We start from the raw sequence: 27,975 nt of genomic DNA, 5'->3' as shown, positions 1-27,975 counted from the left end.
ATTTAAAAAGTGTTATTGCCCCCAAACCATTGCCTCATAGATGCTGCTGTATAACAGCTGTTCGCTGCACACAATGGTGCTACATGTGTTCGTCTATTCTTCTTTCTCCTGGCCTTTGTCCCGTATCTTCAAGGGGTCAGCATCTTAATTATTGGATTTGGCAATGCTAGTCATAGAGTCCATCCCCCCCCCCCCCCCCCCAGCTTTTGGTAAAAGATGTTTATTATTTCGGCCTTTTCTGTATCATTATCTGCTCCATTACCATCATGGTTACAGAATACCTGGACAAATAGCTTCGATCTGTTTACTGTATTAACAGAAGACCAAAACTCTTAAGGATTTTTGTTAAACAGATACAGTTTTACTTTAAAATTCGTTGAACGCTTCACGCATAGACCTCCTTGCACAAATTTTGGTTTCATTTAGTTTTTGTTCGTCAGTGAGGCTTTGGCTACGTTTAAATTTATAGTGAAGCTCTTTAATCTCTTTTTGCTTTCGAGGAAGCTTCCTAACACTGTTTTAGGACCGTGGTGGGGCTTTTCCATCCCTCAAAATTTTCCCTGGCACTTAACTGTCTAAAGCGAATTGTATTGTGCTGTTTAACTTTGTCCACTGATGCTCAACATTGTCAGTCCTGGAGATGAACTGTCAGGTGACCTGAAATCTGTCTCTTGTCACCCTCAGTAAACAGAAAGTTCTTCCCACATTTCTTTGAATTCCTGTGTACAGACGTATTCAGTGATGCTGTAACGGCTTTATCGTCACTGATTCCCCGTTCTACGCTGAGTAAGAAAGTTATGGTGTGCTTGTTATCAGTACATCAAGGATGTTATCTGCACGAGTCGGTACTCTGATTGACTAGTCAAGTTAATTTTGGGATACAGCAATTAGAACCATTTCACTCTATTCTCTGTCCCTAATACCTGTCCTAATAACTTGATTCTCACAGTCTGTAGCTGGTAAGTTAAAATCTTCACCTAAAATTATATCATGACCAGGAAATTTATGCGAAATATTTTTCAAGTGTACCCCCAGATGATCCACCACTACCGCTGCTGAGGCAGGAGGTCTACAAATGCAGCCAAAGATCGTGTCTGATCCACCTTTAACACTCATCATCAGTCAAATTATTTCCCATTCTGAATCTGCACTAATGTTACTACATACCACAGTATTTTTTATTGCTACAAACACGCTTCCATTAGCAGCGTTGAACCTATCTTTGCGATATACATTCCAATAGAAGTTTAAAATTTCATTGTGTTTGTCATCTGGCTTCAGCCAGCTTTGTGTCCCTAGCGTTGTATGGAAATTGTTAAGAGCGAGAGTAGTTTCGGGCCCTTTCCATAGACGCCCCTGCAGTTAAGTAATACTGCACTAATATTTTCTTTCTCCGAACTGTTATGACGAATGATACACTATTTGGACTTAGAATTTGTCTTTTCGGGCCTGTACATGTGTTTCGCTATCTAAAAAATCCACATGTGCGTGTCATAGTATTCCACTAGCCTGGTAGCCGCTTCATGCGTGTACAGCACGATTTACCTATTGAAGGAGGTCCTACATTTCTCCAGCCGATAATGGAGGTCGTCAAGTCACATCCAAGATGGTCACAGACTCGTCTGAGCCTCAGGTTTAAACCTTCCACTCGGCTCCAAACCAGAAGACGGTGACCAGTTATAGAAACGTTGTTACAAAACGATAGCTCTGCTTCCACCTCATGAGAGATTCTACCTGTCTTCACCTGATCACTCAGCTTCCTGTCGGAACCGAGGATGGGCTCTGAACACAGGCGGCAGGAGTCATTCTTACCGACAAGAGCCACGATTTGAAACCAGGTACACCCAGTACACTCAGTCGTTGCCAGCAGAGGTTCCTTCAAATCTCAGACAAAACCCTCCCAGGAAGTAAACAGAGTGGACACTAGCCTTCTTCCACGATCTGCCTACTATTTCCCTGAGGGTCTCCCTCACCCACGTAACATTAGAGCTTCCAATGGCAAGCAATATCACCCACTGCAGTCGTCCGGACCTCTCAGAAAGATCGATCACAGTCCCAACACGGGAGGGATCCTTTGCTGGCTCTGATGTACTTTCAGCGGTGGGCAATACCTCAGACCTGTTATTGAAGCGTAAAAGGATAGCCTTGCGGATGGTATCACTTTCGCATTCATCCCCGAGATTCGCGATCCTCACCACTGTTCGCCAATCACCGTCAAGCAAGTGTCGACCGCCAGGGACGTGCGAGTCGGAAGGAGCAGAGGCATCACGGATGCCATGCGTCGTTATAAGCTGCAGAGCTGACAAAGTATTCGTCTCAGGCGCTCCAATGCTACCGCACCCCGCGGCGACAGGCCGAAGCCTGTTGACAGTGCGCAACACAGCTTCCAGTTGTTTACAGACAGCGGTCAATTCTCACTACATTCGTACATAATAGTCACAGTCCCTGTCCATCTTTAACCTATTTTTGTCTTTACCATAAGTAATGTAACGCTGACCCAAGGAGTCGCTGGGTGCAGTCTAAGTTCCGCTGCTACGCTATCTCTAGTTCATACCACCCGAGAAAATGACCTCACACACAAGTATGCACTACAATTTACGCAAAAAGCTCAGAGTACTTTAGTAAACGCTAGTCTACACAGTAAAATACGTAGGTACTATAAACTTATTCGTAGACGTACTTGAAAAAACAGAAGCTAAACTAAACTACCATGTATTAGACAAACTGCTACAGTTACAGGCAAGTCCTCTCGTCGCAGCGAAAGCCGCTACACGCTGTAAAATGTGTTCATATCCTGCCGCATTTAGCGTTTTCTTCAGCGCAATAATGATACTACACCCTAACCATAAAAACCATACCCGTACTGCAACACCACCTCCTCCGCTTGACTCTACACATGACGGCAGGTAACGTTCTCCTGGCATACGCCTAACCTAAATTCTTCCATCGGATTTCCAAAATTATAGAGTGATTAATCATTCCAAATCATTAGTTTACAGTCATCCACAGTCAAGTGGCGTCATTCTTTACAGCACCTCGAGCGTCGCTTACCGTTGCCTACAGAAATGTGTGATTTGTGAGGAGCTGCTCAATCATTGTACCCGACTCCCTTTAACTCCGTAAGCACAGTCACTGTGTTAGCTGGGCTGCTGGTAGCTCTTTGGAACTTACTAGAACTTCCTTCTGCTGACTTCAGACGAATTTTTGCAAACCACACTCCACAATGCTCGACGGTCCCTGTCCATCAGTACCCGAGAACTGCGTGGTCGTGGTTTAGCTGCGATTGTTCTTCGCGTTTCCACTTAAGAGTCACATCACGAACAGTCGACTGCAGCAGCTTTAAATGGGGTGAAATGTCCCTGGTGGATTTGTTATTCAGTTAACATCCAAGGACTATCCCCCTCCCCTCGCCTTTCCTTCTATAACGGCGGTTCCATCTCTCACGACATTCAGTGTTCGATTCCGCATTACGAAGGGGTGTAAGAATACTTTTCATCAGATATTGTATGTGTGGCTGGCTTGAATAGGATCAGGTGTCTACCGGCAAAGACTCGAACAGCAGTGAATGCACTCAGAATGTGGAAGTACGTAGCAGCAGATTGCTTCACCCTAGGATGGTCTCTCCTCTAGCGTTCTACTTCATTTTTATGGACATGTCCATGTATCTGACTGGCAACCTTGAAGTTGTCATTTTTCCAAGTGAAATATTTATTACCAGCTTTCGTTGCTGTTGCAAACGGGCTCTCTTCTCCCATTAAAGGAGACATACACTCGTCAAAAGTATTCCTCACTGAAAACACTTCCGTTTATTTAAATGGTTCAAATTACTCTGAGCACTATACGACTTAACTTCTGAGGTCATTAGTCGCCTAGAACTTAGAACTGATTAAACGTAACTAACCTAAGGACATCACACACATCCATGCCCGAGGCAGGATTCGAACCTGCGACCGTAGCGGTCGCGCGGTTCCAGGCTGTAGCGCCTAGAACCGCACGGCCACTCCGGCCGGCCCGTATAGTAATAAGTAAAAGATAGTTTGCCAATATCTACGGCCGGCCGGGGAGGCCGAGCGGTTCTAGGCGCTACAGCCTAGAACCACGCGACCGCTACGGTCGCAGGTTAGAATCCTGCCTCGGGCATGGATGTGTGTGATGTCCTTAGGTTAGTTAGGTTTTAGTAGTTCTAAGTTCTAGGGGACTGATGACCTCAGATGTTAAGTACCATAGTGGTTCAAATGGTTCAAATGGCTCTGAGCACTATGGGACTTAACTTCACCACTGGATGACGACAATCATACAAACAAGGGACACATATCACATACAAGCTGAAAAATGTGAAATGGCAGACGCTGTAAGATTGACATCGATTATAACTTGATGATCTGTTCACGAAATGTAAAGAACAATATTTTAGTGATGAATTCTAGAATTAACTAGTCACCATACCCCTACATACAACTTATTTCTGAATCTGATGGAGAAAATACGGTTAAATACAAACGCAGACAGGAAAACCTGAGTGGTAATGATCCTAGCCTCCTCCTGTAAATGGAACATGAAGAGTCCTTAGTGAATTCTGGAATGAAACAGGTCTTGTACCGCAAGCTTTATCTGTAGATTTAGGAGCTACAAACTGAAAATGGCCGCGTCAGTTGTGAGCAGCGTGTAGGAACAACCCAAGCTGGTCGCAGCGAGGGAGGCCGGAGGCCACTTCCGGACCTACCGCACCCCCGCCATCCATCAAAAGCGTCAAATCCCTGCCGCGCCGACACAGCCACCTCTCACGGCCGCCAATAACTCCTTCAAGTTCCCCAAGATGAATATTCTTCATTGCACGTCGCTTCTGCTTTCTACAGATAGCTAATTCATAACGCCGAATTTGACGTGAGAAGCAGACCTTTTAGAAGTAGCGTTCTATCAGGCGAGGATATCGTTGAGACGCCTTTTTTCATTTAATAGATATAGGACTGAAGAGACAGTATTTTATTTGGTTTGATCAGCCGATGTAACTAATTTTACACGTCTAAATTGAATTACCTTGCAGACCATAAGACTAAAATTTCAGTACTTGGCCAAGATGCTACATTTATTTTTAGAGATGGCTTTGTAGGGGCTTTCTTTTGCTGTCAAACACATTGACTTCCCAGGTACCTCGCGACCCAGAGTTTCCAAGTCCACGCTTCCGAAACTTTTTCCACTAAAGTATATTTGCGTAAGTCAGTCATAATGTTATGATAGCAAATATCAAAGATCAATTAGTAACATCTTTCAACATTTACGTTGACTGTGCCCCTGAAGGTTAAACCTAGCACTGTGATATTGGACACGGTTTTGTCAGGAACAGAACTGAATTCCTGTTCATTCGCTTGGACGTACTTTTTGTGATGTCTCAAAATAATACTGAATGGAATTCTTGAACAAATCAGTTGTTAATTACTGGCTTCCCGCTACTTCGCGAAACTGAAATAGCAAGCCAATCTCTGTCGTTAGAAATGTGTTTATGTAACTAACTACAGCTGTGAGATATTTATAGAAAAGCATTTTTATTTTCCATTACATGTATACATTAAGTTTCCCTTTGACCAGTTTCGGTTATTGATGATTGCTGAAATCATCCGAAATCGCCCAGGAATAAATATAATATATACAGCTGATGGCCACTAATAATGCTTTTCTACCAAACTCTGTCGCCTGTGAAGTCGACAGTTTCTCCATAACTAACTCGCGGAACTCAGGTGATATCTATCACGACTTCTATGAATTGTGAACAGAATATTAACTAGAATTTCAATGTTCAGGCGTGTTCCAAGTACGGCATACCTCAACTATCTGTTACTACTGAGTCCCTCGTGTATCATCCACTTGAACGTTCTGCCCCGAATATGAATTTCTTTCTGCTGAACTGCACTGTTTCTGTGAGCCATACAGAAATGTAGGCTGAGTACGAAGACACCATTCTAACTAAGACAACTAAGCTATTATCAGTGTCAGTCAACCTGATGCATGCTTCCGGTTACACTCTTCTCCAATTTGGTTGTGTGTGTTTTCGTCCCACACTGTGGTTTTAAATAAACGACGGCAATAGTCTTACCTACTGAGCTATCCAGATACGACAAGAAACCATCCAACACCGTTTCAGTTCTGCCAATACCTCTCTGATTCCTTCCAAACCTTCGCAGAAGCTCTCCTGGCTCCTTAAGGGGACTTGGAAGTATGGATGTCACGGAGAAGTGGAAACAACCCCTATGCTATGACTAAGACTTTATATGTTATATTTTATTGTCTTTGGTGGGTTCCATTCAAGTTTACACTTGGAAGAAGATCTATGTGGTTCGTTCTGTGTTCACATCGTGCTCGCATTATCGTATGACGCGCCAACACTTACCTAACATATGAGCGCATCTAGACGAACCATCTGGTGCCGACCCCGAACAGTGCATGTTTTCTATCCATACACCTGATTTGTCACGTGGAATTAATGGAAATATTTACGTTTTAAGCGTTCTGGATAGCGTTCGTAAGTCAAATAGTCGCCAAAAGTCCTCTAATTAATGACAGCGATACCTACAAAAATTTTAGATTTGCCTGACACTACTGTTACGGAATTTCTGTTTCACTTACCCAGTAACAGTCACAACTTATTGTAAGAAAATTTCGTTTTCCGCAGTTACCATTTCTTGCTTCCGCCATTTTCAAACAACTCATACACCTGAAGCTGCTGGGCTTAGCATGAGTGCACAATTGAACCACAAAGTCTATAATAGCCACTGATTTCGCACTAGCCTAAAATCCTTCCGTCTTTCACGAGAAATGTGTGAACTGTTCTGAGGCTTTCGAAACAAATACCTCATGCAGATGATAATTTTCTTGTTAATCACTTGGTGTCAAAACTCCGTTTTGATCACCTTCGAGGTGGTTTAAGACTGCGTGTATTTGGAAGTGCGCTATCTTCGGAAAAGTGGTTTTCTGATAGTCTTTGCCAATCATGGTTACATTCAATTGAATGTAACGAATTTTTCCTCACTTCCAATAAATTCTGAATTTATCATTTTCTGCACGATGGGATCACGTACAGTGGTGTGCAAAACTTAAAGGACAAAAGTAACTTTCGCATGATCTATCACTGCCAAGTTACATAGCTTGAGGAGACTTGGACTATACATAGAAAGAACTGCTATAATACAAGACAGTACAGAAGGTAACTGAAAGAAATAAGCTCTGAGAGGAGCAGAAATAACATTTTATTCGGAAGCAATTATTACACTGAAGTCACCGCGATTATCATAATCGTGATTACAGTAGGGGGGACATGAACTTTAGAAGAGTATGAAATCACCATGGACGGCCCTGCATGCTCTGCAACGTGCTCCCACGCTAGCAACAATGTTGGTTAGGGGTTCCTGTGATAGGGCGCTTTCCGTTCTTCCACCAGCGCAGTTGACAACTGCTGGATGGTCGCTGGTGCATGTGGATGTGCTGTAATACCTCTCCGCAATGCATCCCACAAGTTCTCTATGGAATTTAAGTCGGGGGAACGGGCAGGACAGTCCATTCACCGAACATTCTCTCGTTCCAAGAGCTCCTTTCATGTGCAGTTCATACGGTTACTCATTGTCATTTATAAAAAATTACGTAAGTGCCGAATGCGCCCCTGAAAAGACGGACATGCGAAAGAAGTATAGCGTCAGAATTACGTTGACCGGTGAGCGTATCATATTTATAGAACTGGAGGTCAGTATGCTCATGCAATATTATGGCTCCCCACACCTGCACCCCCAAAACGACCATGTTCGACAATGATCCTGGGTGCATTTTATGTTGCCCACCTCGCGCCAAATGAAGGTAAAACGAACTCCTTACCAACTTTGTGGCCAGCATGGAAGAACGTTGCCGAGAATTGCTGTCCGTGGTCATCATACATCCTATTAACAACCCTATCCCGCCTTTCTTAAGTGTACATGGGACCATCATAAATCACCATGACTGCAGTGTAATTATTGCCTTTGAATAAAAATGTCACTTCTGTTCGTCTCATCACATACTGCTTTCAGTTACCTAAAAACTAAACTCCTCCCGAACAGGCCATGAAGGCTCAATAGTATCGACCGGCCGCCATGTCATCCTCAGACCACATGCGTGACTGGATGTGGATATGGAGGGGCATGTGGTCAGCACATCGCTCTCCCGGCCTTATGTCAGTTTCCGAGACCGGAGCCGCCACTTCTCAATCAAGTAGCTCCTCAGTTTGCCTCGCAAGGGCTGAGTGCACCCCGTTTGCCAACAGCCCTCGACAGACCGGATGATCACCCATCCAAGTGCTAGCCCAGCTCGACAGTGCTTAACTTCGGTGATCTGACGGGCTTTCAGTTACCTACCGTACCGTAATGTACTGTACTCTACTTTAGCAATTCTTTTTATGTAACGTCCAAGTTTCAGCGGGTTGGCAGTGGCATGGTATACGGAAAGTTAGTTTCGGCCTTAAAAAATGGCTCTGAGCATTATGGGACGTAACATCTGAGGTCATCAGTCCCCTAGAACTTAGAACTACTTAAACCTAACTAACCTAAGGACATCACAGACATCCATGCCCGAGACAGGATTCGAACCTTCGACCGTAGCGATCACGCGGTTCCAGACTGACACGCCTACAACTGCTCGGCCACACCGGCCGGCTTTCGTCCTTAAGTTTTGCGTACCAGTGTATATGGTGAACTAATCTGGCGATATCATCATTCCTTTTCCGATATTTTGTGGTTTCTCGAGATTTACATCTAGATGTAATATGAAGTATTGCTTGCTTGCTTCTCATCTTCAACATTATTACTGCCTCTTTGTTCCTTTAGAATTTTCGTCCTACATTTGTTTATTAGAATGACCTAAACTTGTATCGGTGTTAGGTATCCTGCAGATTTTGTATGGAAAACAACCTGTGTTTAGCTATTCGCGGACATAGACATGATCGTCTCATGTTTCTCAAACGCGGTTTTTCTCATCTAACTCATTATTTTGGCGTCAGTGATTTCTGTCTTTAACAGTGGAAACTCCCATGAGTAAATAGTTTGCCTGCAGGATCAGCTACTGCTTGATGAATTTGTGAACTGCTTCAGATCTCAAATTTACTTATCCTGTGGTTATTTCTCTTCATGTGAGACAGTCATACAAACGGTGACGAATGACATAGCAAAGTTTTTAAAAAATGTAGGCCGATACACATGTCTTCTCTTGTGATGAAGAGTGTAATATCGCCGTGGTACACCAACTGATTTATTCTATAGCGCAGGCTCTAGTTGTTTTAGAAATTAAACTCACGTCCACTTCAACTGAAAATTGTTGAAAGAGCGTTATGTGTCAAGCAGAACAATATGGTTACAAGCATATTTCTCCATGCTACGTCACTTTGTAAATTACGTTTTCGCTTCACATCGGATTTTACGTCCATATTTTACGTATACAAGTAGTGTAAATTTGAACCCCTGTATCTCGGAAGCAGATAAAGATATCAAGAAAATTTTGGAGGTTGTTCGAGATCGGGATCGCAGGCACGAATATATCGTAAAAATTACAGCCATTTTCTGTGCAGAGCCATTTGGAATCGGTGGCTTAGTTTTGGTACCCAAAAATCATGTTTCTGGGCTGTTTCCCGCTGACGGATAAAGATTTTTGAAAACGGGACGATGGCTCTCCTACATAAATGCCTAGTGAATATACCTTCAAAATACGAGCAGTTTGCTACGGTTAGGTACTTAAATATCCGCTGGTGACGGCGAGAAACGCTTATTTCGGGTTTTCTCCGGCATCACCCATAAACTAAATGGTTGCCCTTGTGGCACACCGTAGACTACATCTAATGCAAAAAGAACCAACCGATACGCTCCATCTGCCAAAGCTGGAGGAAGTATGTGATACTCAAACTCTGACCCTGTATTGTAGGACAGTTACAGTAAGACTATCCTTCAGGTGCGTATGCAAATGGTCCCTAGCCCAAGGGCTACCCAAAACACTTGACCCTATCTTTCTCTCACCAATAGAACCCGAGATATGTACCCGGAAAAATCTCGTTTCTATGCGCGGCGTTTTGATCCACAATTATAGCGTATGCTGTCGCATCCGTACCGATATCCCTATCAGTTTATATCTTTCAATGATTTGTTACGTCCTGAGAACTACTGGTGTTGCATCAAAGCTGCTAGAAACATTAGTGACTACCATTAACTGATTCTTCCATAAAGGATAAAATTTGATGCGTGCGTCATAATTTATAAGTCTCTGTGTCTTGTAGTATCTTTCCAAACAGCGCAAAAAGTATTTTTGTACCACTCTCATTGGTTACACAGTTGAAGCTCTATTTTAAATATGAAATGTTTCCCCCATATTCTTTTGACCAGAGGAAACCGCTACGTATAGTCGCCAGTTCATGGTGGTAAAATTAAACGTGAATTCTCAGTGCAGTTCAGTAGATCTCGCTGTGCCTTCAATTTTCTAAACGACGTTGCGACTTGTGTACACTCTTCAGCCAGTCAACATGCCGACAAGAGCCATTTCAAGCTTGGATCATTTGCGTACCGTCATTGCAAGGGAAAAGGGTTGTCATCACCAGAAAATGTCTACTGAATTGACGTACACTACACTGATGTCATTCGAACATTCAGCAGCTATCGTGATACATGAGACATTGAAGACCTGCTTCGTTGAGATTACCCGCGTTCACCAACAGCTGCTGATGACCACTATCTACAAATCAAACATCATAGCTACATCGGAGAGAATATAACACAATTACGTGCGGCCTCTTCGCAAGTAATTTGGAGGGATGGATCTACTCAAACAGTACTCAGCTGCTTCATATTACATACAGGTGTTGGAAAAAAATATTGAAAAACTGCGAGAAATGGATGCTCGAATATAAATTCAAATGCTAACCAAACCTACAGATGGCACTGTTGTATCTGACCATGATCGGCACATGTGTAACATGCTCGACACGTTTCAGGTGTCTCTCGTGGCCAGAACAGTGTTCTTTGTAGTTGTGAGTACATTATGTCGGAGCTAAGTGAATCTGAACGTGTGCAAATTGTTAGTGCTTGTATGGTGTGTGTGCGTTTCAGTAACTAAGGTACCGGAAGTGTTTGGTCTTTCAAGACGCAGCGTATCGATGATTTATACCTCATACAGGTAAAGCAGAAAAACATCATACGCTAAGTCAGAACGCGGACGAAAGTAAGCGTTGAGTGATCGTGACAGACGGTCGTTGAAAAGGACTGTGACGAAAAAAAGAGGACGACAGCTGCAAAACTCGCGAACCGAGTCAGCATCAAAATAACAAGTAGGGAGCTCCATAAGCAGGGAATTGCAGGGCAAACTTCAATTCTAGGACACACTCGACAGTGATTCAGATGCCTAAAACAGAAAAACGTGATGCTAAGGACATAAAACCTCGACTGTGGAGAAATGAGAGGAAAATTTGTTCGGATGAGACTTGTTTCATACTGTTGCCGACTTCTGACAACGTTTACGTCCCAAGAGTGAAACGTGGCGGGTATTCGGTGATAATTTGGTTAGCCATATCGTGATATTCCATGGGATACATGGTTCTCTGCAAGATCGTATTACTGCGAAGTATTATGTGACCATTTTGGCTGATCAGGTTCATCCTATGCTACAATGTTTGTGATCCAGTGGGGATGGTGTATTTGAAGACGGCAGGGTCCCTATTCACACAGCTCACATCGTCCGAGACTGGATTTGTAATTACAAGGATGAATTGTCGCCTTTCCCTTGGCCACCACAGTCGCCAGACCTGAATATTATTGAGCCTTTGTGGTCTAGTTTGGAGAGAAGGGCGCTTGATCACTATCCGCCACATCCTTGTTGCCTAAACGTTTCACTATTTTGCAGGAAAAATGATATCAGATTCCATACGGGACCCATATTTATCCCTTCAGAGACGACTAGAAGCTGTTTTGAATGCCAACAGGTTTACTATACCGAATTAGGCATGGTAAGTGTTGTGTTTCTGGTGTTTGCGTATAATCGTCCAACCACTGTATTTCGCCTTCAGGAGTCCATCACGAACAATAGTTTGAATCCTCTCCCCAGGACCGCGGTGCGCGAGGAAGGCTGACAAAGGAACTCCTGGAATGAACTTGTATCATTAACGTGGGGTTTTGTCCACTGACGATTGCAGGATTTTCTCTGACATCTTAAAACTGTCGTCGAAGAGTGCGTAGGCGTAAGGTACCAGTGTTCGTCTCGAGAATACAGTCCGATTGGTTCACCAGGGAGGTGGGCATGTAAGAGTGGTAAAATCGAGATATTGAAAACAATGTCGGTGCTAGAGATGACGTGAGAGGTTAAGGATATAAAAAGCAGGCCGGCGTGCGTGTCAGAGAGAAGGCTAGTTTGTCCCACTACCCCCTCCACATTTCCCTGGGATTATTTGCCACGTGACGCACATCCCAACGCATGACCGTCCAACGATCTGATTCAAGAGTAAGACAGTAACGGCATAAATAATTTATTCCCCTCCGAGTGAGGAGCAGAACGATAATGGTTAAAGTAAAAATGCTAAAAACTTCATGAACACTAGTAATATGGATAATAGTGAAATCAAGTGAGAAAAGTAATGAGCTTGATAGGTTGTTGTTGTTTTGGTCTTCAGTCCAGAGACTGGTTTGATGCAGCTCTCCATGCTACTCTATCCTGTGCAAGGTTCCTCATCTCCCAGTACCTACTGCAACCTACGTCCTTCTGAATCTGTTTAGTGTATTCATCTCTTGGTCTCCCTCTACGATTTTTACCGTCCACGCTGCCCTCCAATACTAAATTGGTGATCCCTTGATGCCTCAGAATATGCCCACCCAACCGATCCCTTCTTCTAGTCAAGTTGTGCCGCAAATTTCTCTTCTCTCCAATTCTATTCAATACCTCATCATTAGTTATGTGATCTATCCATCTAATCTTCAGCATTCTTCTGTAGCACCATATCTCAAAAGCTTCTATGCGCTTCATGTCTAAACTGTTTATCGTCCATGTTTCCCTGACACTTAAATCTGTACTCGATGTTAACGCATTTCACTTCTTCAGAAACGTTTTTCTTGTCATTGCCAGTCTGCATTTTATATCCTCCCTACTTCGACCATCATCAGTTATTTTGCTCCCCAAATAGCAAAACTCCTTTACTACTTTAAGTGTCTCTTTTCCTAATCTAATTCCCTCAGCATCACCTGATTTAATTCGACTACATTCCATTACCGTCGTCTTGCCTTTGTTGATTTTCGTCTTACATCCTCCTTTAAATGCACAGTCCATTGCGTTCAACTGCTCTTCCAAGTTCTTTGCTGTCTTTGACAGAATTATAATGTCACCTGAAAACCTCAAAGTTTTTATTTCTTCTCCTTGGACTTTAATTCCTACTCCAAATTTTTCTTTTGCTTCCTTTACTGCTTGCTCAGTATACATATTGAATAACATCAGGGATAGACTACAACACTGTCTCACTCCCTTCTCATCCACTGCTTCCCTTTCTTGCCCCTCGACTCTTATAACTGCCATCTGGTTTCTGTACAATTTGTAAATAGCCTTTCACTCCCTGTATTTTACCCCTGCCACCTTCAGAATTTGAAAGAGAGTATTCCAGTCAACATTGTCAAAAGCTTTCTCTAAGTCTACAAATGCTAGAAATGTAGGTTTGCCTTTCCTTAATCTATTTTCTAAGATAAGTCGTCGGGTCAGTATTGCCTCACGTGTTCCAACATTTCTACGGAATCCAAACTGATCTTCCCGATGTCGGCTTCTACCAGTTTTTCCATTCGTCTGTAAGGAATTCGTGTTAGTATTTTGCAGCCGTGGCTTATTAAACTGATAGTTCCATAATTTTCACGTCTGTCAACACCTGCTTCCTTTGGGATTGGAATTATTGTATTCTTCTTGAAGTCTGAAGGTATTTCGCCTGTGTCATACATCTTGCTCACCAGATGGTTGAGTTTTGTTAGGCCTGGCTCTCCCAAGCTGTCAGTAGATCTAATGGAATGTTGTCTACTCCCGGGGCCCTGTTTCGACTTAGGTCTTTCAGTGCTCTGTCAAACTCTTCACGCAGTATCATATCTCCTGTTTCATCTTCATCTACATTATCTTCCATTTCTGTAATATTGTCCTCAAGAACATCGCCCTTGTATAGACCCTCTATATACTCCTTCCACCTTTCTGCTTGATAGGTAAGCAGGTGCAATCAAGTGTATCTTGGGACTCAGCACGCAACGGAGGCGTTCCTTCCACATCCGTACCAACCCCTATGCGATATAGTCAACGTGTTAAATATATGAACAAAATCCACTCCCACGGAAGAAGCATAAGAATCTTTTCAACTTCTCTTTCGCAATCGGCTGTTATCGAGGATCTGACAATAAAAACAATATTCTTGGAGGAAACGAAGTAACAGTTCAGCTTTACACACATCTGCCACTAAAATTAGAGGCAAAGAACCCGAGAGATCTTGTCTGGTGTGCAGAGCTAGAGTAAGAGGGCTTTCCAACATAATGTGAGCTATTGTCTTTAAGGCGCCACAGCCACAACTTGGTGATGGCTTATTACTTAAGATAAAACTATGGGTTAATCTCCACCATTGCGGAGCAGCAGATCTCATTAGGGCCATCAGGCCGTCTCTTGCTTCGCACCAGGTTTTCACTCATATAGTACCTTTTTTTACATCATAGTTATCTAAGAAATAAAAATTTTAATATGAAAAATAGTATTAAAATGATTTAAGTGTCTATAGTGACAACGTAAGTAATGCCGACTATGAACTATTGAAGTTAATACTGGCTGTACTTTTACTACTGCTTCTACTGCCAGCAATAGTGATAATAGTAATGATAATAATAATGACAATAACTACAATAATGTTATTGACAGATATAAAAAATTATAGATCTACAAAATAGATGTTTTCTGACATAGCGAGTTTTGAAGAAAGGAAATTTAAGGAGACTCCACCAGCCACGAACAGTAGGAAGTGAGGATGATCTGGTTGGAAAGAAGGATGTACAGCGGTGGTGAGTGCTTATAGGGACAATGGTAATCATAATTGTTGCTTTAACAGATGTGTCATTAGCTATCTTCTGAAGCTGCAGATGTTAATCATTTCTCTCATACACTGTGGAGGGTTGTTCAAGAGTCGATTTCCTGCTACTGAGAAGGGTTTCAAGAGGGTGGCTGACCGATAGAGTGAGATAGAAAGGATTTTCCTCTGATGGGAACGGAAGTTTGTGCCATGTTGTTCAGACATGAGCGTTAAGATCCAGGAGAGATATGAGAGACAGTGGTCGTTGTAAAGACCATAGAGAAGGCGGAGGATCTGGAAATCTCTGCGTTTGTCTGATGCAGCGAGGATAGCTGTACATATGCTGGTGAAATATGATCGAAGAGTCGAACATCACAGATATAACGAACGCAGTTTTTCATAACTACTTCCACGCCCGCGAACTTTCCTGAGGAAGTACTTGCACGATCACATGGCTGTAATCAATGATTGGAAATTGAAGAGTTGTCAAGCTTATTTTTCGGGTAAAGAAAGAAGATTTTTTTTTATAGTTTTGTAGGGCATGGAGAGATGCTGATCCCTTCTTGCATGTTGTAGTTATGTGCTCAGCCCTATCTAGATTTTCATTTATTATTACTTCTACACTTTTTTCTGTAGGAGAAAAGGTAATATTTGTGCCATTTAGGGTTAAAGATGGTGGGGATTCCTGATACTTCTCCATAATGAGCCTAAAATGACCAACCAGTACCTCCTGGGTTTTGGAAGGGTTGAGCCTTAACGCTATATCCTGCGCCCATTTTGGTGGCGCATGCATGTCAGACGCATAGGAGGAGGAAATCTAGAGAAAGATGACTCGACAGATGGTACCATTAAGTTCAGAGAGAATATCGTCAGCAGCAGATATCTATGTGATCAAAAGTATCCGGACACCTTGCTGAAAATGACTTAAATGTGCGCGGGACCCTCCACAGGTAATGCTGGAATTCATTATGGTGTTGGCCCACCTTTAACCTTGATGAGAGCTTCCACTCGCAGGCATACGTTCAATCAGATGCTTGGAGGTTTCTGGGGGAATGGCAGCCCATTCTTCAGGGAGTGCTGCACTGAGGAGAGGTATATATCTCCGTCGGTGAGGCATGGCACGAAGTCGGCGTTCCAAAACATCCCAGAAGTGTTCTATAGGATTCAGGTCAGGACTCTGTGCAGGCCAGTTCATTACAGGAATGTTATTGTCGTGTAACCACTCCGCCACAGGCCGTGCATTATGAACAGGTGCGCGATCGTGTTGAAAGATGCAATCGCCATCCCCAAATTGCTCTTCAACAGTGGGAAGCAAGAAAGTGCTTAAAACGTCAATGTAGGCCTATGCTATGGTAATGCCACGCTAAACAACAAGGGGTGCAAGCCCCCTCATGAAAAACACGACCACACCATAACACCACTCCTTCCGAATTTTACTGTTAGCACTACACATGCTGGCAGATGACATTCACCTGGCATTCGCCATACCCACACCCTACCATCGGATCGCCACATTGTGTACCGTGATTCGTCACTCCACACAACGTTTTTCCACTGTTCAATCGCCCAATGTTTACGCTCCTTACACCAAGCGAGGTGTCGTTTAGCAGTTACCGGCGTGATTTGTGGCTTACGAGCAGCCGCCCGCAATGAAATCCAAGTTTCTCACCTCCCGCCTAACTGTGATAGTATTTGTAGGGGATCCGGATGCAGTTGGGAATTCCTGGGTGATGGTTTGGATAGATGTCTGCCTATTACGCAATACGACCCTCTTCAACTGTCGGCGGTCACTGTCAGGCAACAGGCGAGGTCGGCCTGTACTCTTTTGTGCTGTACGTATCCCTTCACTTTTCCGCTTCACTAACACATCGGAAACAGTGGACCTAGGGATATTTAGGAGTGTGGAAATCTCGCGTACAGTTGTATGACACAAGTGACACCCAGTCACCTGAGCGCGTTCGAAGTCCGTGAGTTCCGCGGAGCGCCTCATTCTGCTCTCTCACGATGTCTAATGACTACGGAGGTCGCTGATGTAGAGTACCTGACAGTAGGTGGCAGCACAATGCACCTAATGAGAGACATATGTTCTTGGAGGTGTCCGGATGCTTTTGATCGCACAGTGTGAAGTAGAGTAGAGCAACATTCGTTAGTGGGCTCGAGATAACTCATCGAGTCATTACAAACTATTTAATAAAGACTGTGTGTTTGTTAATGGCTATCAGCTCCGCAATAAAACCACTACATGATCCCAGCAACAAATATTGTTACCGAGTCGTGGGAAATGTAAAAACATTCCATCCATTCCACGGCCTTCTATCCGCCAGAAAAAATGACTGTAGCCACTTGATATTCCAGAAGAACTGACAAGAAACACCTTGAGTACGAGGTCGTACGTTCAATCTTTAGTAAGGCTCATTTGAACGTGTTGTGTTAAAAAGTATGACAAGAAAAATATCAACTGCAAATGACTCACCATGTGCATCAGGTGGGCAACAGAAATCGAATCTTCAGGAGGTGCAGAGGGCAACCTTCTAAGGTTCAAATGGCTCTGAACACTATGGGACTTAACTGCTGTGATCATCAGTCCCCTAGAACTTAGAACTAGTTAAACCTAACTAACCTAAGGACATCACAAACATCCATGCCCGAGGCAGGATTCGAACCTGCGACCGTAGCGGTCTTGCGGTTCCAGACTGCAGCGCCTTTAACCGCACGGCCACTTCGGCCGGCAACCTTCTAAGGGATGTGTGTATTACTCTTCACAAAATGGACATCGTCGGCATTCAAGATATGTTCAAAACAAGCCATTAACTTGCAACATGAACATCGAATGCAAAATGGTGCGTCGCAGTGCTCACGAAGGTTCGCACCGTCAGGATCGAAGGCGACTTCCTTATGAGATACAAACCGTGCATGACGATCAGCTAGGTATCCACTCTTTAAAAATGCATATAGAATCATATTGGTGTAATGGGATGATGGAATGTGATGGTATGCAGCGGAATGAGAAATAGTCTGTCGTGCAACTGGCAACTGGCTGTCCTTAGAGATCTAGCTGCAGATAGTGCGATAATATGTTTTATAGGCGCGGAAAAAACAAACGTCCAGAGGCTGTATTTGTCCAGTGGTTCCAGGTGGTATGCACTGCAATGCCACACACTTTTCCGGAGGTTAGTTTGCTCTATAGGAGCACGATATATATACGCAGACCAGGAACAGAAAAAAAGCTAGTTATATTGACCAGTTCTTGGCCAAAAGCAGTGCTTATACTATAGTTGTAGTTCTCTTATGCCCATTTCTCCCACTCTTACTTTCTGTGACGTAGATATTCCCAACTGCCCTTGGAAGATTACGCACACGAGAAAGAATCGTAGGAGGCAGAGCACCTTCAACTACTCGCAGTACAATAAATAACTTCCAGTCAGTTTACCATCAAGATTAACAGTCGATATAATTGTATACGAATGCGTTAAGGCTTTGATGTTAGTTGATCTTGATACGACTCTCTCGGTACCTGTAATTTCCAGGTTTCCTTCCATATGCTTTTGCTCTTCAAATTCAGATCGATCGGACTTGAAAACAAATTTCTTATTGAACCATGGAATAAGTTTGTTTATCTCATCTACAAATTTCTGGGCCGATTCCGCAGTCTGATGTGGATCGTCAAGAGAACGCTTTGTTTGAAATGTCGTTGTCTTATGTCTTCCAGTTCTGCAGCACTGTTTGAAATCATGCAAGCATGTACTGATTCCCTTGATATCACTCTAATCTATGTCGAGCGCAATTTTGACGTGCACAACGTTATAGGTTACTGTGAATTGTATCAAGCAAACACCATTTTTTGTAACAACTGCGCCTTGTCCTCCTTTGAATATTCGTAGTTTTTCTTGTGCACTAAACGGTCATATTGCTGAGGACTTCTTAGACATCTATCCATAACTTTTTTTGTGACTATGCTGCGGACGTACGTATTTTCCCGTCGATTCATTGTCATCTCGTAGAGTCAGGTGTACACCAGTAAGTCTGATATACCTTCGACAGGAATCGTGAGAGGACTCGGTACTTTCTTTTGATGTAGCTCACGTATGAAATCTGCTACTTCATGCCATGTAAAAGAGTAAATAGAGAGAAAGCCGATGTGACCCTTAACTACTAATTGGCTGTACCCGCCCACAGGTTCAATAAAAACCTGTGTTGATGGCTCGTCGTAACTGCAGCGCGGTTATACTTAACGGCCCACGCAGGGACTCCTATGACTATTGACTATCCCGTCTCTGATGCAACAGACTTCATCCAAGACAAGTATATGCTCAGAAAACTTAGGAATAAAGACACAGCGTTAGAGTACCCATTGCATCAACACAACACAAATCCCAAGTGCGCAGGAATTAAAGTTTCCACTTTCTGTGAATGGTAAGAATGTTGCTGCTGCACCATCTGAATACTCCTCATCCGTATGGGCATCCGCAGTTTTCTCCACATGGGGAGTGTACAAAGTTCGTTGTATTGTGGTGCAATTTTCGGGTTTCCGATTACCATTGTACCGGTCTATGAAACATAATGTGCGGTGGATGGCTCCCATATGGTTACTTAACCCGATACAACTTGTCATGTTTTCCAACAATTTCGTGTCTACTAATTCCACAATCATATTGCCCATTCCATAACCAGATACAGCGTCATCACACTACAGCTGGTCTACTGTACAATTTAACTTGTAAATTCAGACTGAAGTACAACAGGCCATAACAGGAAGACTGACCAAGTCAGCGTCCACATTCCACCATCTCCAAACTATACGTGGAGCGTCCTGTCTTCATCTCTCGTAATGTTCAGCATGTTGATCGGGTTTACCTACCCCAAAATACCAGTAACTCCGTATATAATAAATAAATTTATTACATTTTATTACCAACGATTCGTAGCTTGTCATATTTCACTGGAAAAGTTAATCCACAACACGCTCGGCCCAAAAACTCTCGTCTCAGTTATTTTTTGATGAGGATTCCTAATTTCAGACAGGTACATTTAACCCTTCTACATCACCTGAGGAAGTTTTGTATCAAAATCACGGGAACACTCTTTATGCTGCTGTCATACAGCAACGAAATGATAAGCAATCTGCTATGCAGTAAACTTTCTATTCCCTGTCACAATTCTCCCCAATTAAACCCAGAAGTTTCAACTCATTGCGGTGACTTTAACTGAACCGATTTATTTGCGACACACCCAATGAATCGGTAAATGCTTGTACGACAGAGATGAAATGCCTATGCTTCTACCTGTAATACGAGGAAACTTCAAAGAGGAAGTTATACATTATTGTGACAGGTCAAATAACTTTTATCGAATGCTGCACTACACTTCAAAGTGACACAGAAACATGACACTATTTTTCAACATGGTTACCAAGTCTCTGTAAACAATGGCCGGATCTTTCTCAAAATGGTTCAAATGGCTCTAAGCACTATGGGACTTAACATCTGAGGTCGTCAGTCCTCTAGACTTAGAACTACTTAAACCTAACTAACCTAAGGACATCACACACACCAATGCCCGAGGCAGGATTCGAACATGCGACCGTAGCAACAGCGCGGTTCCGGACTGAAGCGCCTATAACCGCGCGGCCGCAGCAGCCGGCCCGGAGCGTTCTACCAGTCGTTCAGTTCCTCGATAATAGAAATCTGCTCCTCGTCGCGGAGCCATTCGGGAACCTCTGTATGAACGTCCTCTCGTCGGAAAATCTCTTTCCGTCGAGAGGTTCTTTCAGCTTCCCAGAAACATGGAAATCACATGCTTCAAGATCTGTACTTTCTGATCAGCATCACAAACGTCTATGCGGTCTTGGTAAAATTGTTGGAACAATTTCACTTTGTCTGGAAGCGATACTGCATTTGGTCCCTATACCGACAGATTTCACGACTAATCTGTGTGCAATAGAGGCTTTTGCCCACAAAAATAGTAGTGTCCCGTGTACTCTATCTTTCGAGTTCGATGGTGATCGATGCTGCCAATGCTGTGTAGTGCTCAATTTCTTAAAAAAAATCCATTTTGATACATTTGTGCAACTGTAATGTAGGAGGCGAATAAGGCCCGACACCTGCCGTGTACAGAGAATCGCGGCAGACACCAACATAGGCTGGATCTGCCTAATGTTACAAATCACACATAAAATAACTAAACGAAACGAATTCTCAGAAAACTGTTTAGTAGTGTCTTTTAGTAATTCAGTACGTAAACTGACAGGTCCGTACCGTAGTCACTGAAAAATGAGAATGTATGTGTGTCGCATACCGTAAAAATTGGAAGGAGCAACATTAAGCTCACGCTGTTCTACTTACGCCCAGCAGGTACTTAAGAGTGCACGATAAAGTGAGTGGCACGACAGCTGAATCTGCTCGTTTCTCCCACGTGCCGTACGGGAAAGGAGCCCAACGTCAACGCTGCACGGCCGTTACGTCGCGAGCTCAGCAGCCGCACTACTTAAGATAACCTCAACACCATTACTACACACCGCGAAATAATTACTTGCTGCTACTCGTTTGTTTCTAGGGTGCTTTTTACAGCGGGCATTAGGCGAAAATGGTTCATTTAGTAAAACACGTTCGCTGGGATGTACTGTTTCGAAGATAATCTCCACTACTGTTGAGGAATTATGTATACGTTATGACAAGACAGTCAAATACGTTATCGTCGAAGTTATAAGGCCCTCTGATGGAACTGCTTCTGTACCCAGTCAGTTACACGAACGCCATTTCTAAAAATATATCATATAAAGTCTTGCTTAAGGCCTACAGGAACGTAATTTTTCGCTCTGAGGTTAGTTGTAACGGTAGGACGAAAAGTTAAAATACTTGTCGGAAAATCACTTAAGAGGATGGTGCTAAAGAAGGTGGAACGATTTAGACATCGTCTATCTGGGAACCGTTCTTCATACATTTTGGTGACATTCTAAATAAATTTAAGCATGTCGACCAGTTCTTCATTTGTAAATAGCGTTGTACTCCTGAAAATTGTTTATGCGCTACTAACGATTCGCCTATGTGTCCGTTTTGCAAACAACACACGGGAAATGAACTGCACCATTCCACGTGTCGATCCTTATCCACATAGACAGTGGTTCCACTGCACTTCAGTTAACTCCTCCCACGGCAACACATAACTGAGGTCTGTCTTGGCTCGAAGACAACAGGTTTCAGTCGAGAGTGGCATAAACATCACGTACCTATTATCTGCGAGCGAAAGTTTCCTTTGGGGATGGTGTAAATTTCAGCGACATCAGCACAAAAATCCTTGTATTCAGTGTGTATTTGCTCCATGATTTCTTGTTAGCTCTACGAAAGAGTTATGTCACTGAACTTCTCTCATCAAGATCTGCTATTCTGTTGGCAAAAAGTGTATAGTTCCATATAAAAATACAAATAAAAGTTGAATCTTGTACCTCGGCTATTAATGACGCTGTAAGGACGCATTGCTGTTCGTTTCATGAGCCTCTGATCACTATACGTCTAAGTGAAAACAGATTACATATAAGAAACTTACTGGTAGATCAAAACTGTGTGCCGGACGAGGACTCGAAACTGGGACCTTTACTTTTCCTGGGCAAGTGCTCTGCCGACTGAGCTATCCAGGCACTACTCACGACCTGTCCACACAGTTTTACTTCTGCCATTACCTCATGTCCTCCCATCACAATTTCACAGAAGTTCTCCTGCATAACTTGCAGGCCTCTCACTTTCAGGATTTGCAATACATCTAGTGCGAGGCACAACAGATATCAAAAGTTTTCGTCCATTTTGTCATCATTCTAATAGAATACCGTTTCTATCTCCGTTAATAGTCTGATGGAAACGTGTAGGAACAACATCCCGTTGAAAGAAGAAATTAGGAACATTTTCATGTAGTTGACGTATAAAGCCATTCCCAAACATCGCGATAGACAAGACCATGACAGAAGGATCATAAAACAAAACAAAAAAGGCATATAAACTATGTCAGATCGCTGCAAAAACTCGTTTACTTTAAACGAGTGTCTTTCAAGCTCCATTGTGCTATGCTCGATTTCTGTCTTGCTGATACTACCGTTATGATGCTTGGTAATTCCACTAAGGTGAAGTTGTCTTATCACTGAATATTAACATGTCGGTAACACGTTTGAAACCGATACCAGATTTGAGTCTAGAAGGTAGGACTCCTTAACTTTATTGTTGGTCTAAACTTTTGGGTGTATGGCTCACAGGAGAGAAGCTTTTGTAGTATACGTCATACAGCTATATTTTAATTAATTCCAAACCTCTGCTTTTGATTTATTTAGACTCTTCACAAACTTCTATAACATATTCTGTTGCAGCAAAATTGCTGTTTTTTCAACAGCTGCAGCAGTACTAGTAGAAGAGAACACATTGAGCGAGGTGGTGCAGTGGTAAGACCCTGCACTCGTATTCGAGAGAACAATGGTTCAGATTTCCATCCTGCCTTCAAGATTTAGGTTTCCGTGGTTCCCCTAAATCGCTTTAATCAATTGCGAGGATGGATCCCTTGAAAAGGCGTAGGAGATTTCCTTCTTGATTCTGAGACAACTGATCGTCGATGAGACGTTAAATCCTCAACCTTCTTTCCTTACTTTCAGAAGTGAAAGCCAGAGACAGGCACGAAATTTAAGATCACGAATATGATGAAGATTGTCTCACCACTGCACATCTTAATGGGTTTCAATGACGGACTCATCAGCTTTGCTGTTAGACTAATACTTTGTGCTTCAGCTTAAAGGTACAAGACTGTTGAATATAATATCACAGCTATCAATCACTGCAGCACATGAAAAAATTGCATCTTAGATATTTACAATGTGTAGCCATCAATGATTAATTTGATTAAGCGCAGTTAGAGTTTTATATGCAAAACCCTATGTTATATACTAAAAATCCAAAACCAAGGGTTTGATCCCCATTAGACACAAGTCTTTTGTTGCAAAGTGCTTCGGTATAAAAATTAAAATATAGGTTCCACTGTAACTGGTTGGGTTAGGCACTTCGAATGTAGGTGCCTCGTGTAACAGGAACATGTCTAGTGAAGTACAGTGGTGTTCATGCATGGAAATGTGTCTATTTCTATGTGCCCAAGAAAACTTCATATAATGGCGTAGTAACGACTAAATTTTGATGTATGGGGGAAATTCTGTTGGGAAGGTATAGGGAGTACGAGAACACCGTAGAAACACACATACCGTTAACCTGGGTATTTAACAAAATTCGCCGATGTGAAGCACTATTGCTTGCGTTGGGATGAATTTGGAGCAGCATAAAGAGTGTGAAACTGCCTTGGACAGAGCTTTGAAGTGAAAGCCTAGTCTATCATTGCAAGAGAGAAATCACCGTCGTCTAGCCCCGAAAGAAGTATGTTGGGCAAATGGCTCATGTGCGAAGAATCCAAATATACATCACCTTTTGAAGTGTACCTGTTGGGAAATTCTCATTCTAACATTAATTTACATTTTCAGAATGATTGTGACTGTATAGTTCAATTTCGTTAATGTACTTGGTCAAAGGTATTAAATTCGTAGCTATTCTGAACAAAATTTTCTGGTGATACGCGCCCATCATTTGTGGGAATGGTATATTTAGTCAAAAAAATTCCACCTACTGGCTCTTCAAATTATACATAGTGTTGATTAACAACGCTTGAATTTACTAGGGATAGTAGACACCATTCGCTTTTTACAGTCCTGTTAGTGATATCGTATAGCCTAACTGAATGCCCTTCAAAACTCCGTACAGCCTCGAATTTACGAAATGTTTCGTGAAGAAGAGACATATTTGAAGCAAGATAGAGCATTTCTTACGATTATCGTGGTTTAAGGAGCCATCTTATAGCTACTGTGTCAGGAAGATGGAGAAAAGGTTAAGAGTGTCTGTCAAATAACGTGCACATTCGCCATGCTTCATACCAATTTCTAATTTTTAGAAGTTACCGTTAACGTAAGTTCTATATGTAAACGTTTCAAGAATTCGGAAAAAAGTAAAGCTCCTTCGATATGGCTTCAGGCTAGACAATTGGGACCTCCCGACCGCCATGTTATCCTCAGCAGTGACTACATTTTTATGTAGTATGGAGTGTCCTGTGATCAGCACACCGCTCTCCCGACCGTTGTCTGCAAAGCAGACCTTGGAACCGCTACTTCTCATTCAGGTACTCCTTAGTTGACATCGCGATGCTGAGTGGACGTGTAGATGAAATGGGTTGGCGGATTGAGAGAAACGAGGAGTTACGCCTACCACCATTTCCCCTACAATCAGATGAAAGCGATCTCACCTGGAAATCGTCCGCTCTCTGGACCCTGGAGACATCGGATAACTTCTCTTACACCAGGGAATGCGATTTCCGAGCTAAATAACTTGTTACATGAAGGGAACGGGGGAAAATACAGACCAGAAACTGACAGCTGTAATTAAATCAGTTACATGCTTGATATTTTTTTTTTTTTTTAGCACGTTTCATTCCTTCTCCTGAGGGGAGAGGGCGGGCTGTTTTAAGGCTTATCTCAGTGCCCTTCATCAGCCAGAGGTTTACATCTTTATTTTATTTATCGTACATAAGTTATATTTTTGAATGCATGCTATACATAAAATTGTTTTTTTTGGTTCATTAACATATCAATAAGTGATTGATAACATTATAAATTAAAATAATTGAAATCTAAGTAAAAATAGATAAGTGATGTATCATTGAGTAATGGTTTACTTTGTTTTTTGTTTTTTTTTCTCCCTGCTATCTTGTGCAGGAGTGTTATGCGTTGTGGTGTTCGTACTTTTGTGTTTTCGCTTACTTCTACGTTACAGGCTCTTCTTTCCTGTTACTACAGTACTCGGAGTTGGGTTTACAATATTTTCCTTAGTCTATGATTGTTTCTGTTCTCTTTAGTCATGTTTTGTGTGTGTGTTGATGTTGTGTTTTTCTGTGTGATACTTGTGTGTTTTGTGCAGTGTGGAGCCGTTGCGGTGTTTTGGATACGGGTTTTGGTGCGTTATACTTTATGGTTCAAATGGCTCTGAGCACTATGGGACTTAACATCTATGGTCATCAGTCCCCTAGAACTTAGAACTACTTAAACCTAACTAACCTAAGGACAGCACACAACACCCAGCCATCACGAGGCAGAGAAAATCCCTGACCCCGCCGGGAATCGAACCCGGGAACCCGGGCGTGGGAAGCGAGAACGCTACCGCACGACCACGAGATGCGGGCTCCTCCGTCCAAGCTTGAGCTCTATCTCCACGACCGAGCGAGGTGGCGCAGTGGTTAGCGCACTGGACTCACATTCGGGAGGACGACGGTTCAAACCCGTCTCCGGCCAACCTGATTTAGGTTTTCCTTGATTTCCATAAATCGTTTCAGGCAAATGCCGTGATGGTTCCTTTGAAAGCGAATGGCCGATTTCCTTCCCAATTCTTCCCTTATCCGAGCTTGTGCTCTGTCTCTAATGACCTCATTGTCGACGAGACGTTAAACACTAAATCTCCTCCTCCATCTACAGGGGCCTCGTATTCGAAAAGACGTTAATACTCAAGCTTCCTTCTCTTTTCATTTGGCTCATTGGTCCATAATACAAATCCGCTTGCATGACCATTTCGCAAATTTATATTTTGCTCTTTTTCCATAATCCCCAACACACAAAATAAATTAGACAATCAACCCACAAGCAGCGTGACACAAAATGCATTGTTCCCTAACAAATCAAACAATGGAAACTCCAAGTAGGTATATCAACAATGTAAGACATTGTAAAGAAGACTCTCAAGTTGCAGACAGGCACAATTAAGACACTTACATAAAACTTTCGTCCACAGCCTCCATCGGTAAAAGAGAGACACAAACCATTCACACACGCAATCAAGCACACGCCATGCACGCACGACCGCCAACTCCTGAATCTCCGACCAGAGATGCTAGAGTTGGCGATCGTCTGTGCGCGAGGTGTGCCTGCTTGTGTGTGTGAATGGATTGTGTCTATCTTTTACTGATGAAGAGTGCGACCGAAAGCTTTATGTAAGAGTCTTTTAATTGTGCCTGTCTGCAACCTGAAGTGTCTTCTTTACGGAAAGTAGTAATCTGTCTTCTCATACGTTGTTCATTAACGCACATACAAAGCGCATGTAGAAAACTCAACAACATAAGTCTATCGTATCATGCATATTTCTATATACTGAAACTGATTACCGTCATTGACGTTACAAAGTTTGTAAGTTCAAGCGGAGTCCCGTTACAAATAGAGAGAGTTACATAAATTATATCCGCTTCACTGCTTCAGCAGTTAAAACTTGAGTGGTAGGAGGCAAGGGCTGGTAAATCAGTCAATTAAAACGTAGACGAATTTAGTCTGGTTATTTATAGATTAAAACTAATTTTCCTCAGCCAAACGAAACCACTAAGTCACAGCTTGCGTAAATAGAGGACTATTGAATAATAGGGATAGAGCAATATCCATTATCACCGATCATTTAATTCATAAAATGATAATTGCTCTATCCCTATTATTCAATAGTCCTCTATTTACGCAAGCTGTGACTTAGTGGTTTCGTTTGGCTGAGGAAAATTAGTTTTAATCTATAAATATCCAGACTAAATTCGTCTACGTTTTAATTGACTGATTTACCAGCCCTTGCCTCCTACCACTCAAGTTTTAACTGCTGAAGCAGTGAAGCGGATATAATTTATGTAACTCTCTCTATTTGTAACGGGACTCCGCTTGAACTTACAAACTTTGTAACGTCAATGACGGTAATCAGTTTCAGTATATAGAAATATGCATGATACGATAGACTTATGTTGTTGAGTTTTCTACATGCGCTTTGTATGTGCGTTAATGAACAACGTATGAGAAGACAGATTACTACTTTCCGTAAAGAAGACACTTCAGG

The 27,975-nt window shown here is 42.6% G+C and overlaps 1 protein-coding gene and 1 non-coding gene across 3 annotated transcripts in view; both read left to right on the top strand.

Annotated features, from left to right (window-relative positions):
• LOC124555664 (protein Wnt-16-like) overlaps window positions 1-27,975 on the top strand; it is a 776,949-nt gene that overhangs the window by 564,900 nt on the left and 184,074 nt on the right. The gene's annotated exons all lie outside the window — the stretch shown is intronic.
• On the top strand, window positions 26,339-26,411 carry Trnav-cac. The gene has a single exon. It is a non-coding gene; the product is annotated as a tRNA-Val (tRNA).

Source organism: Schistocerca americana, chromosome X, assembly GCF_021461395.2.
Source record: "Schistocerca americana isolate TAMUIC-IGC-003095 chromosome X, iqSchAmer2.1, whole genome shotgun sequence".
NCBI classification, from domain to species: Eukaryota; Metazoa; Arthropoda; class Insecta; order Orthoptera; family Acrididae; genus Schistocerca; species Schistocerca americana.
The sequence above is the reverse complement of the archived record's forward strand: the minus strand, read 5'-3'. Positions and strand labels throughout refer to the sequence as shown.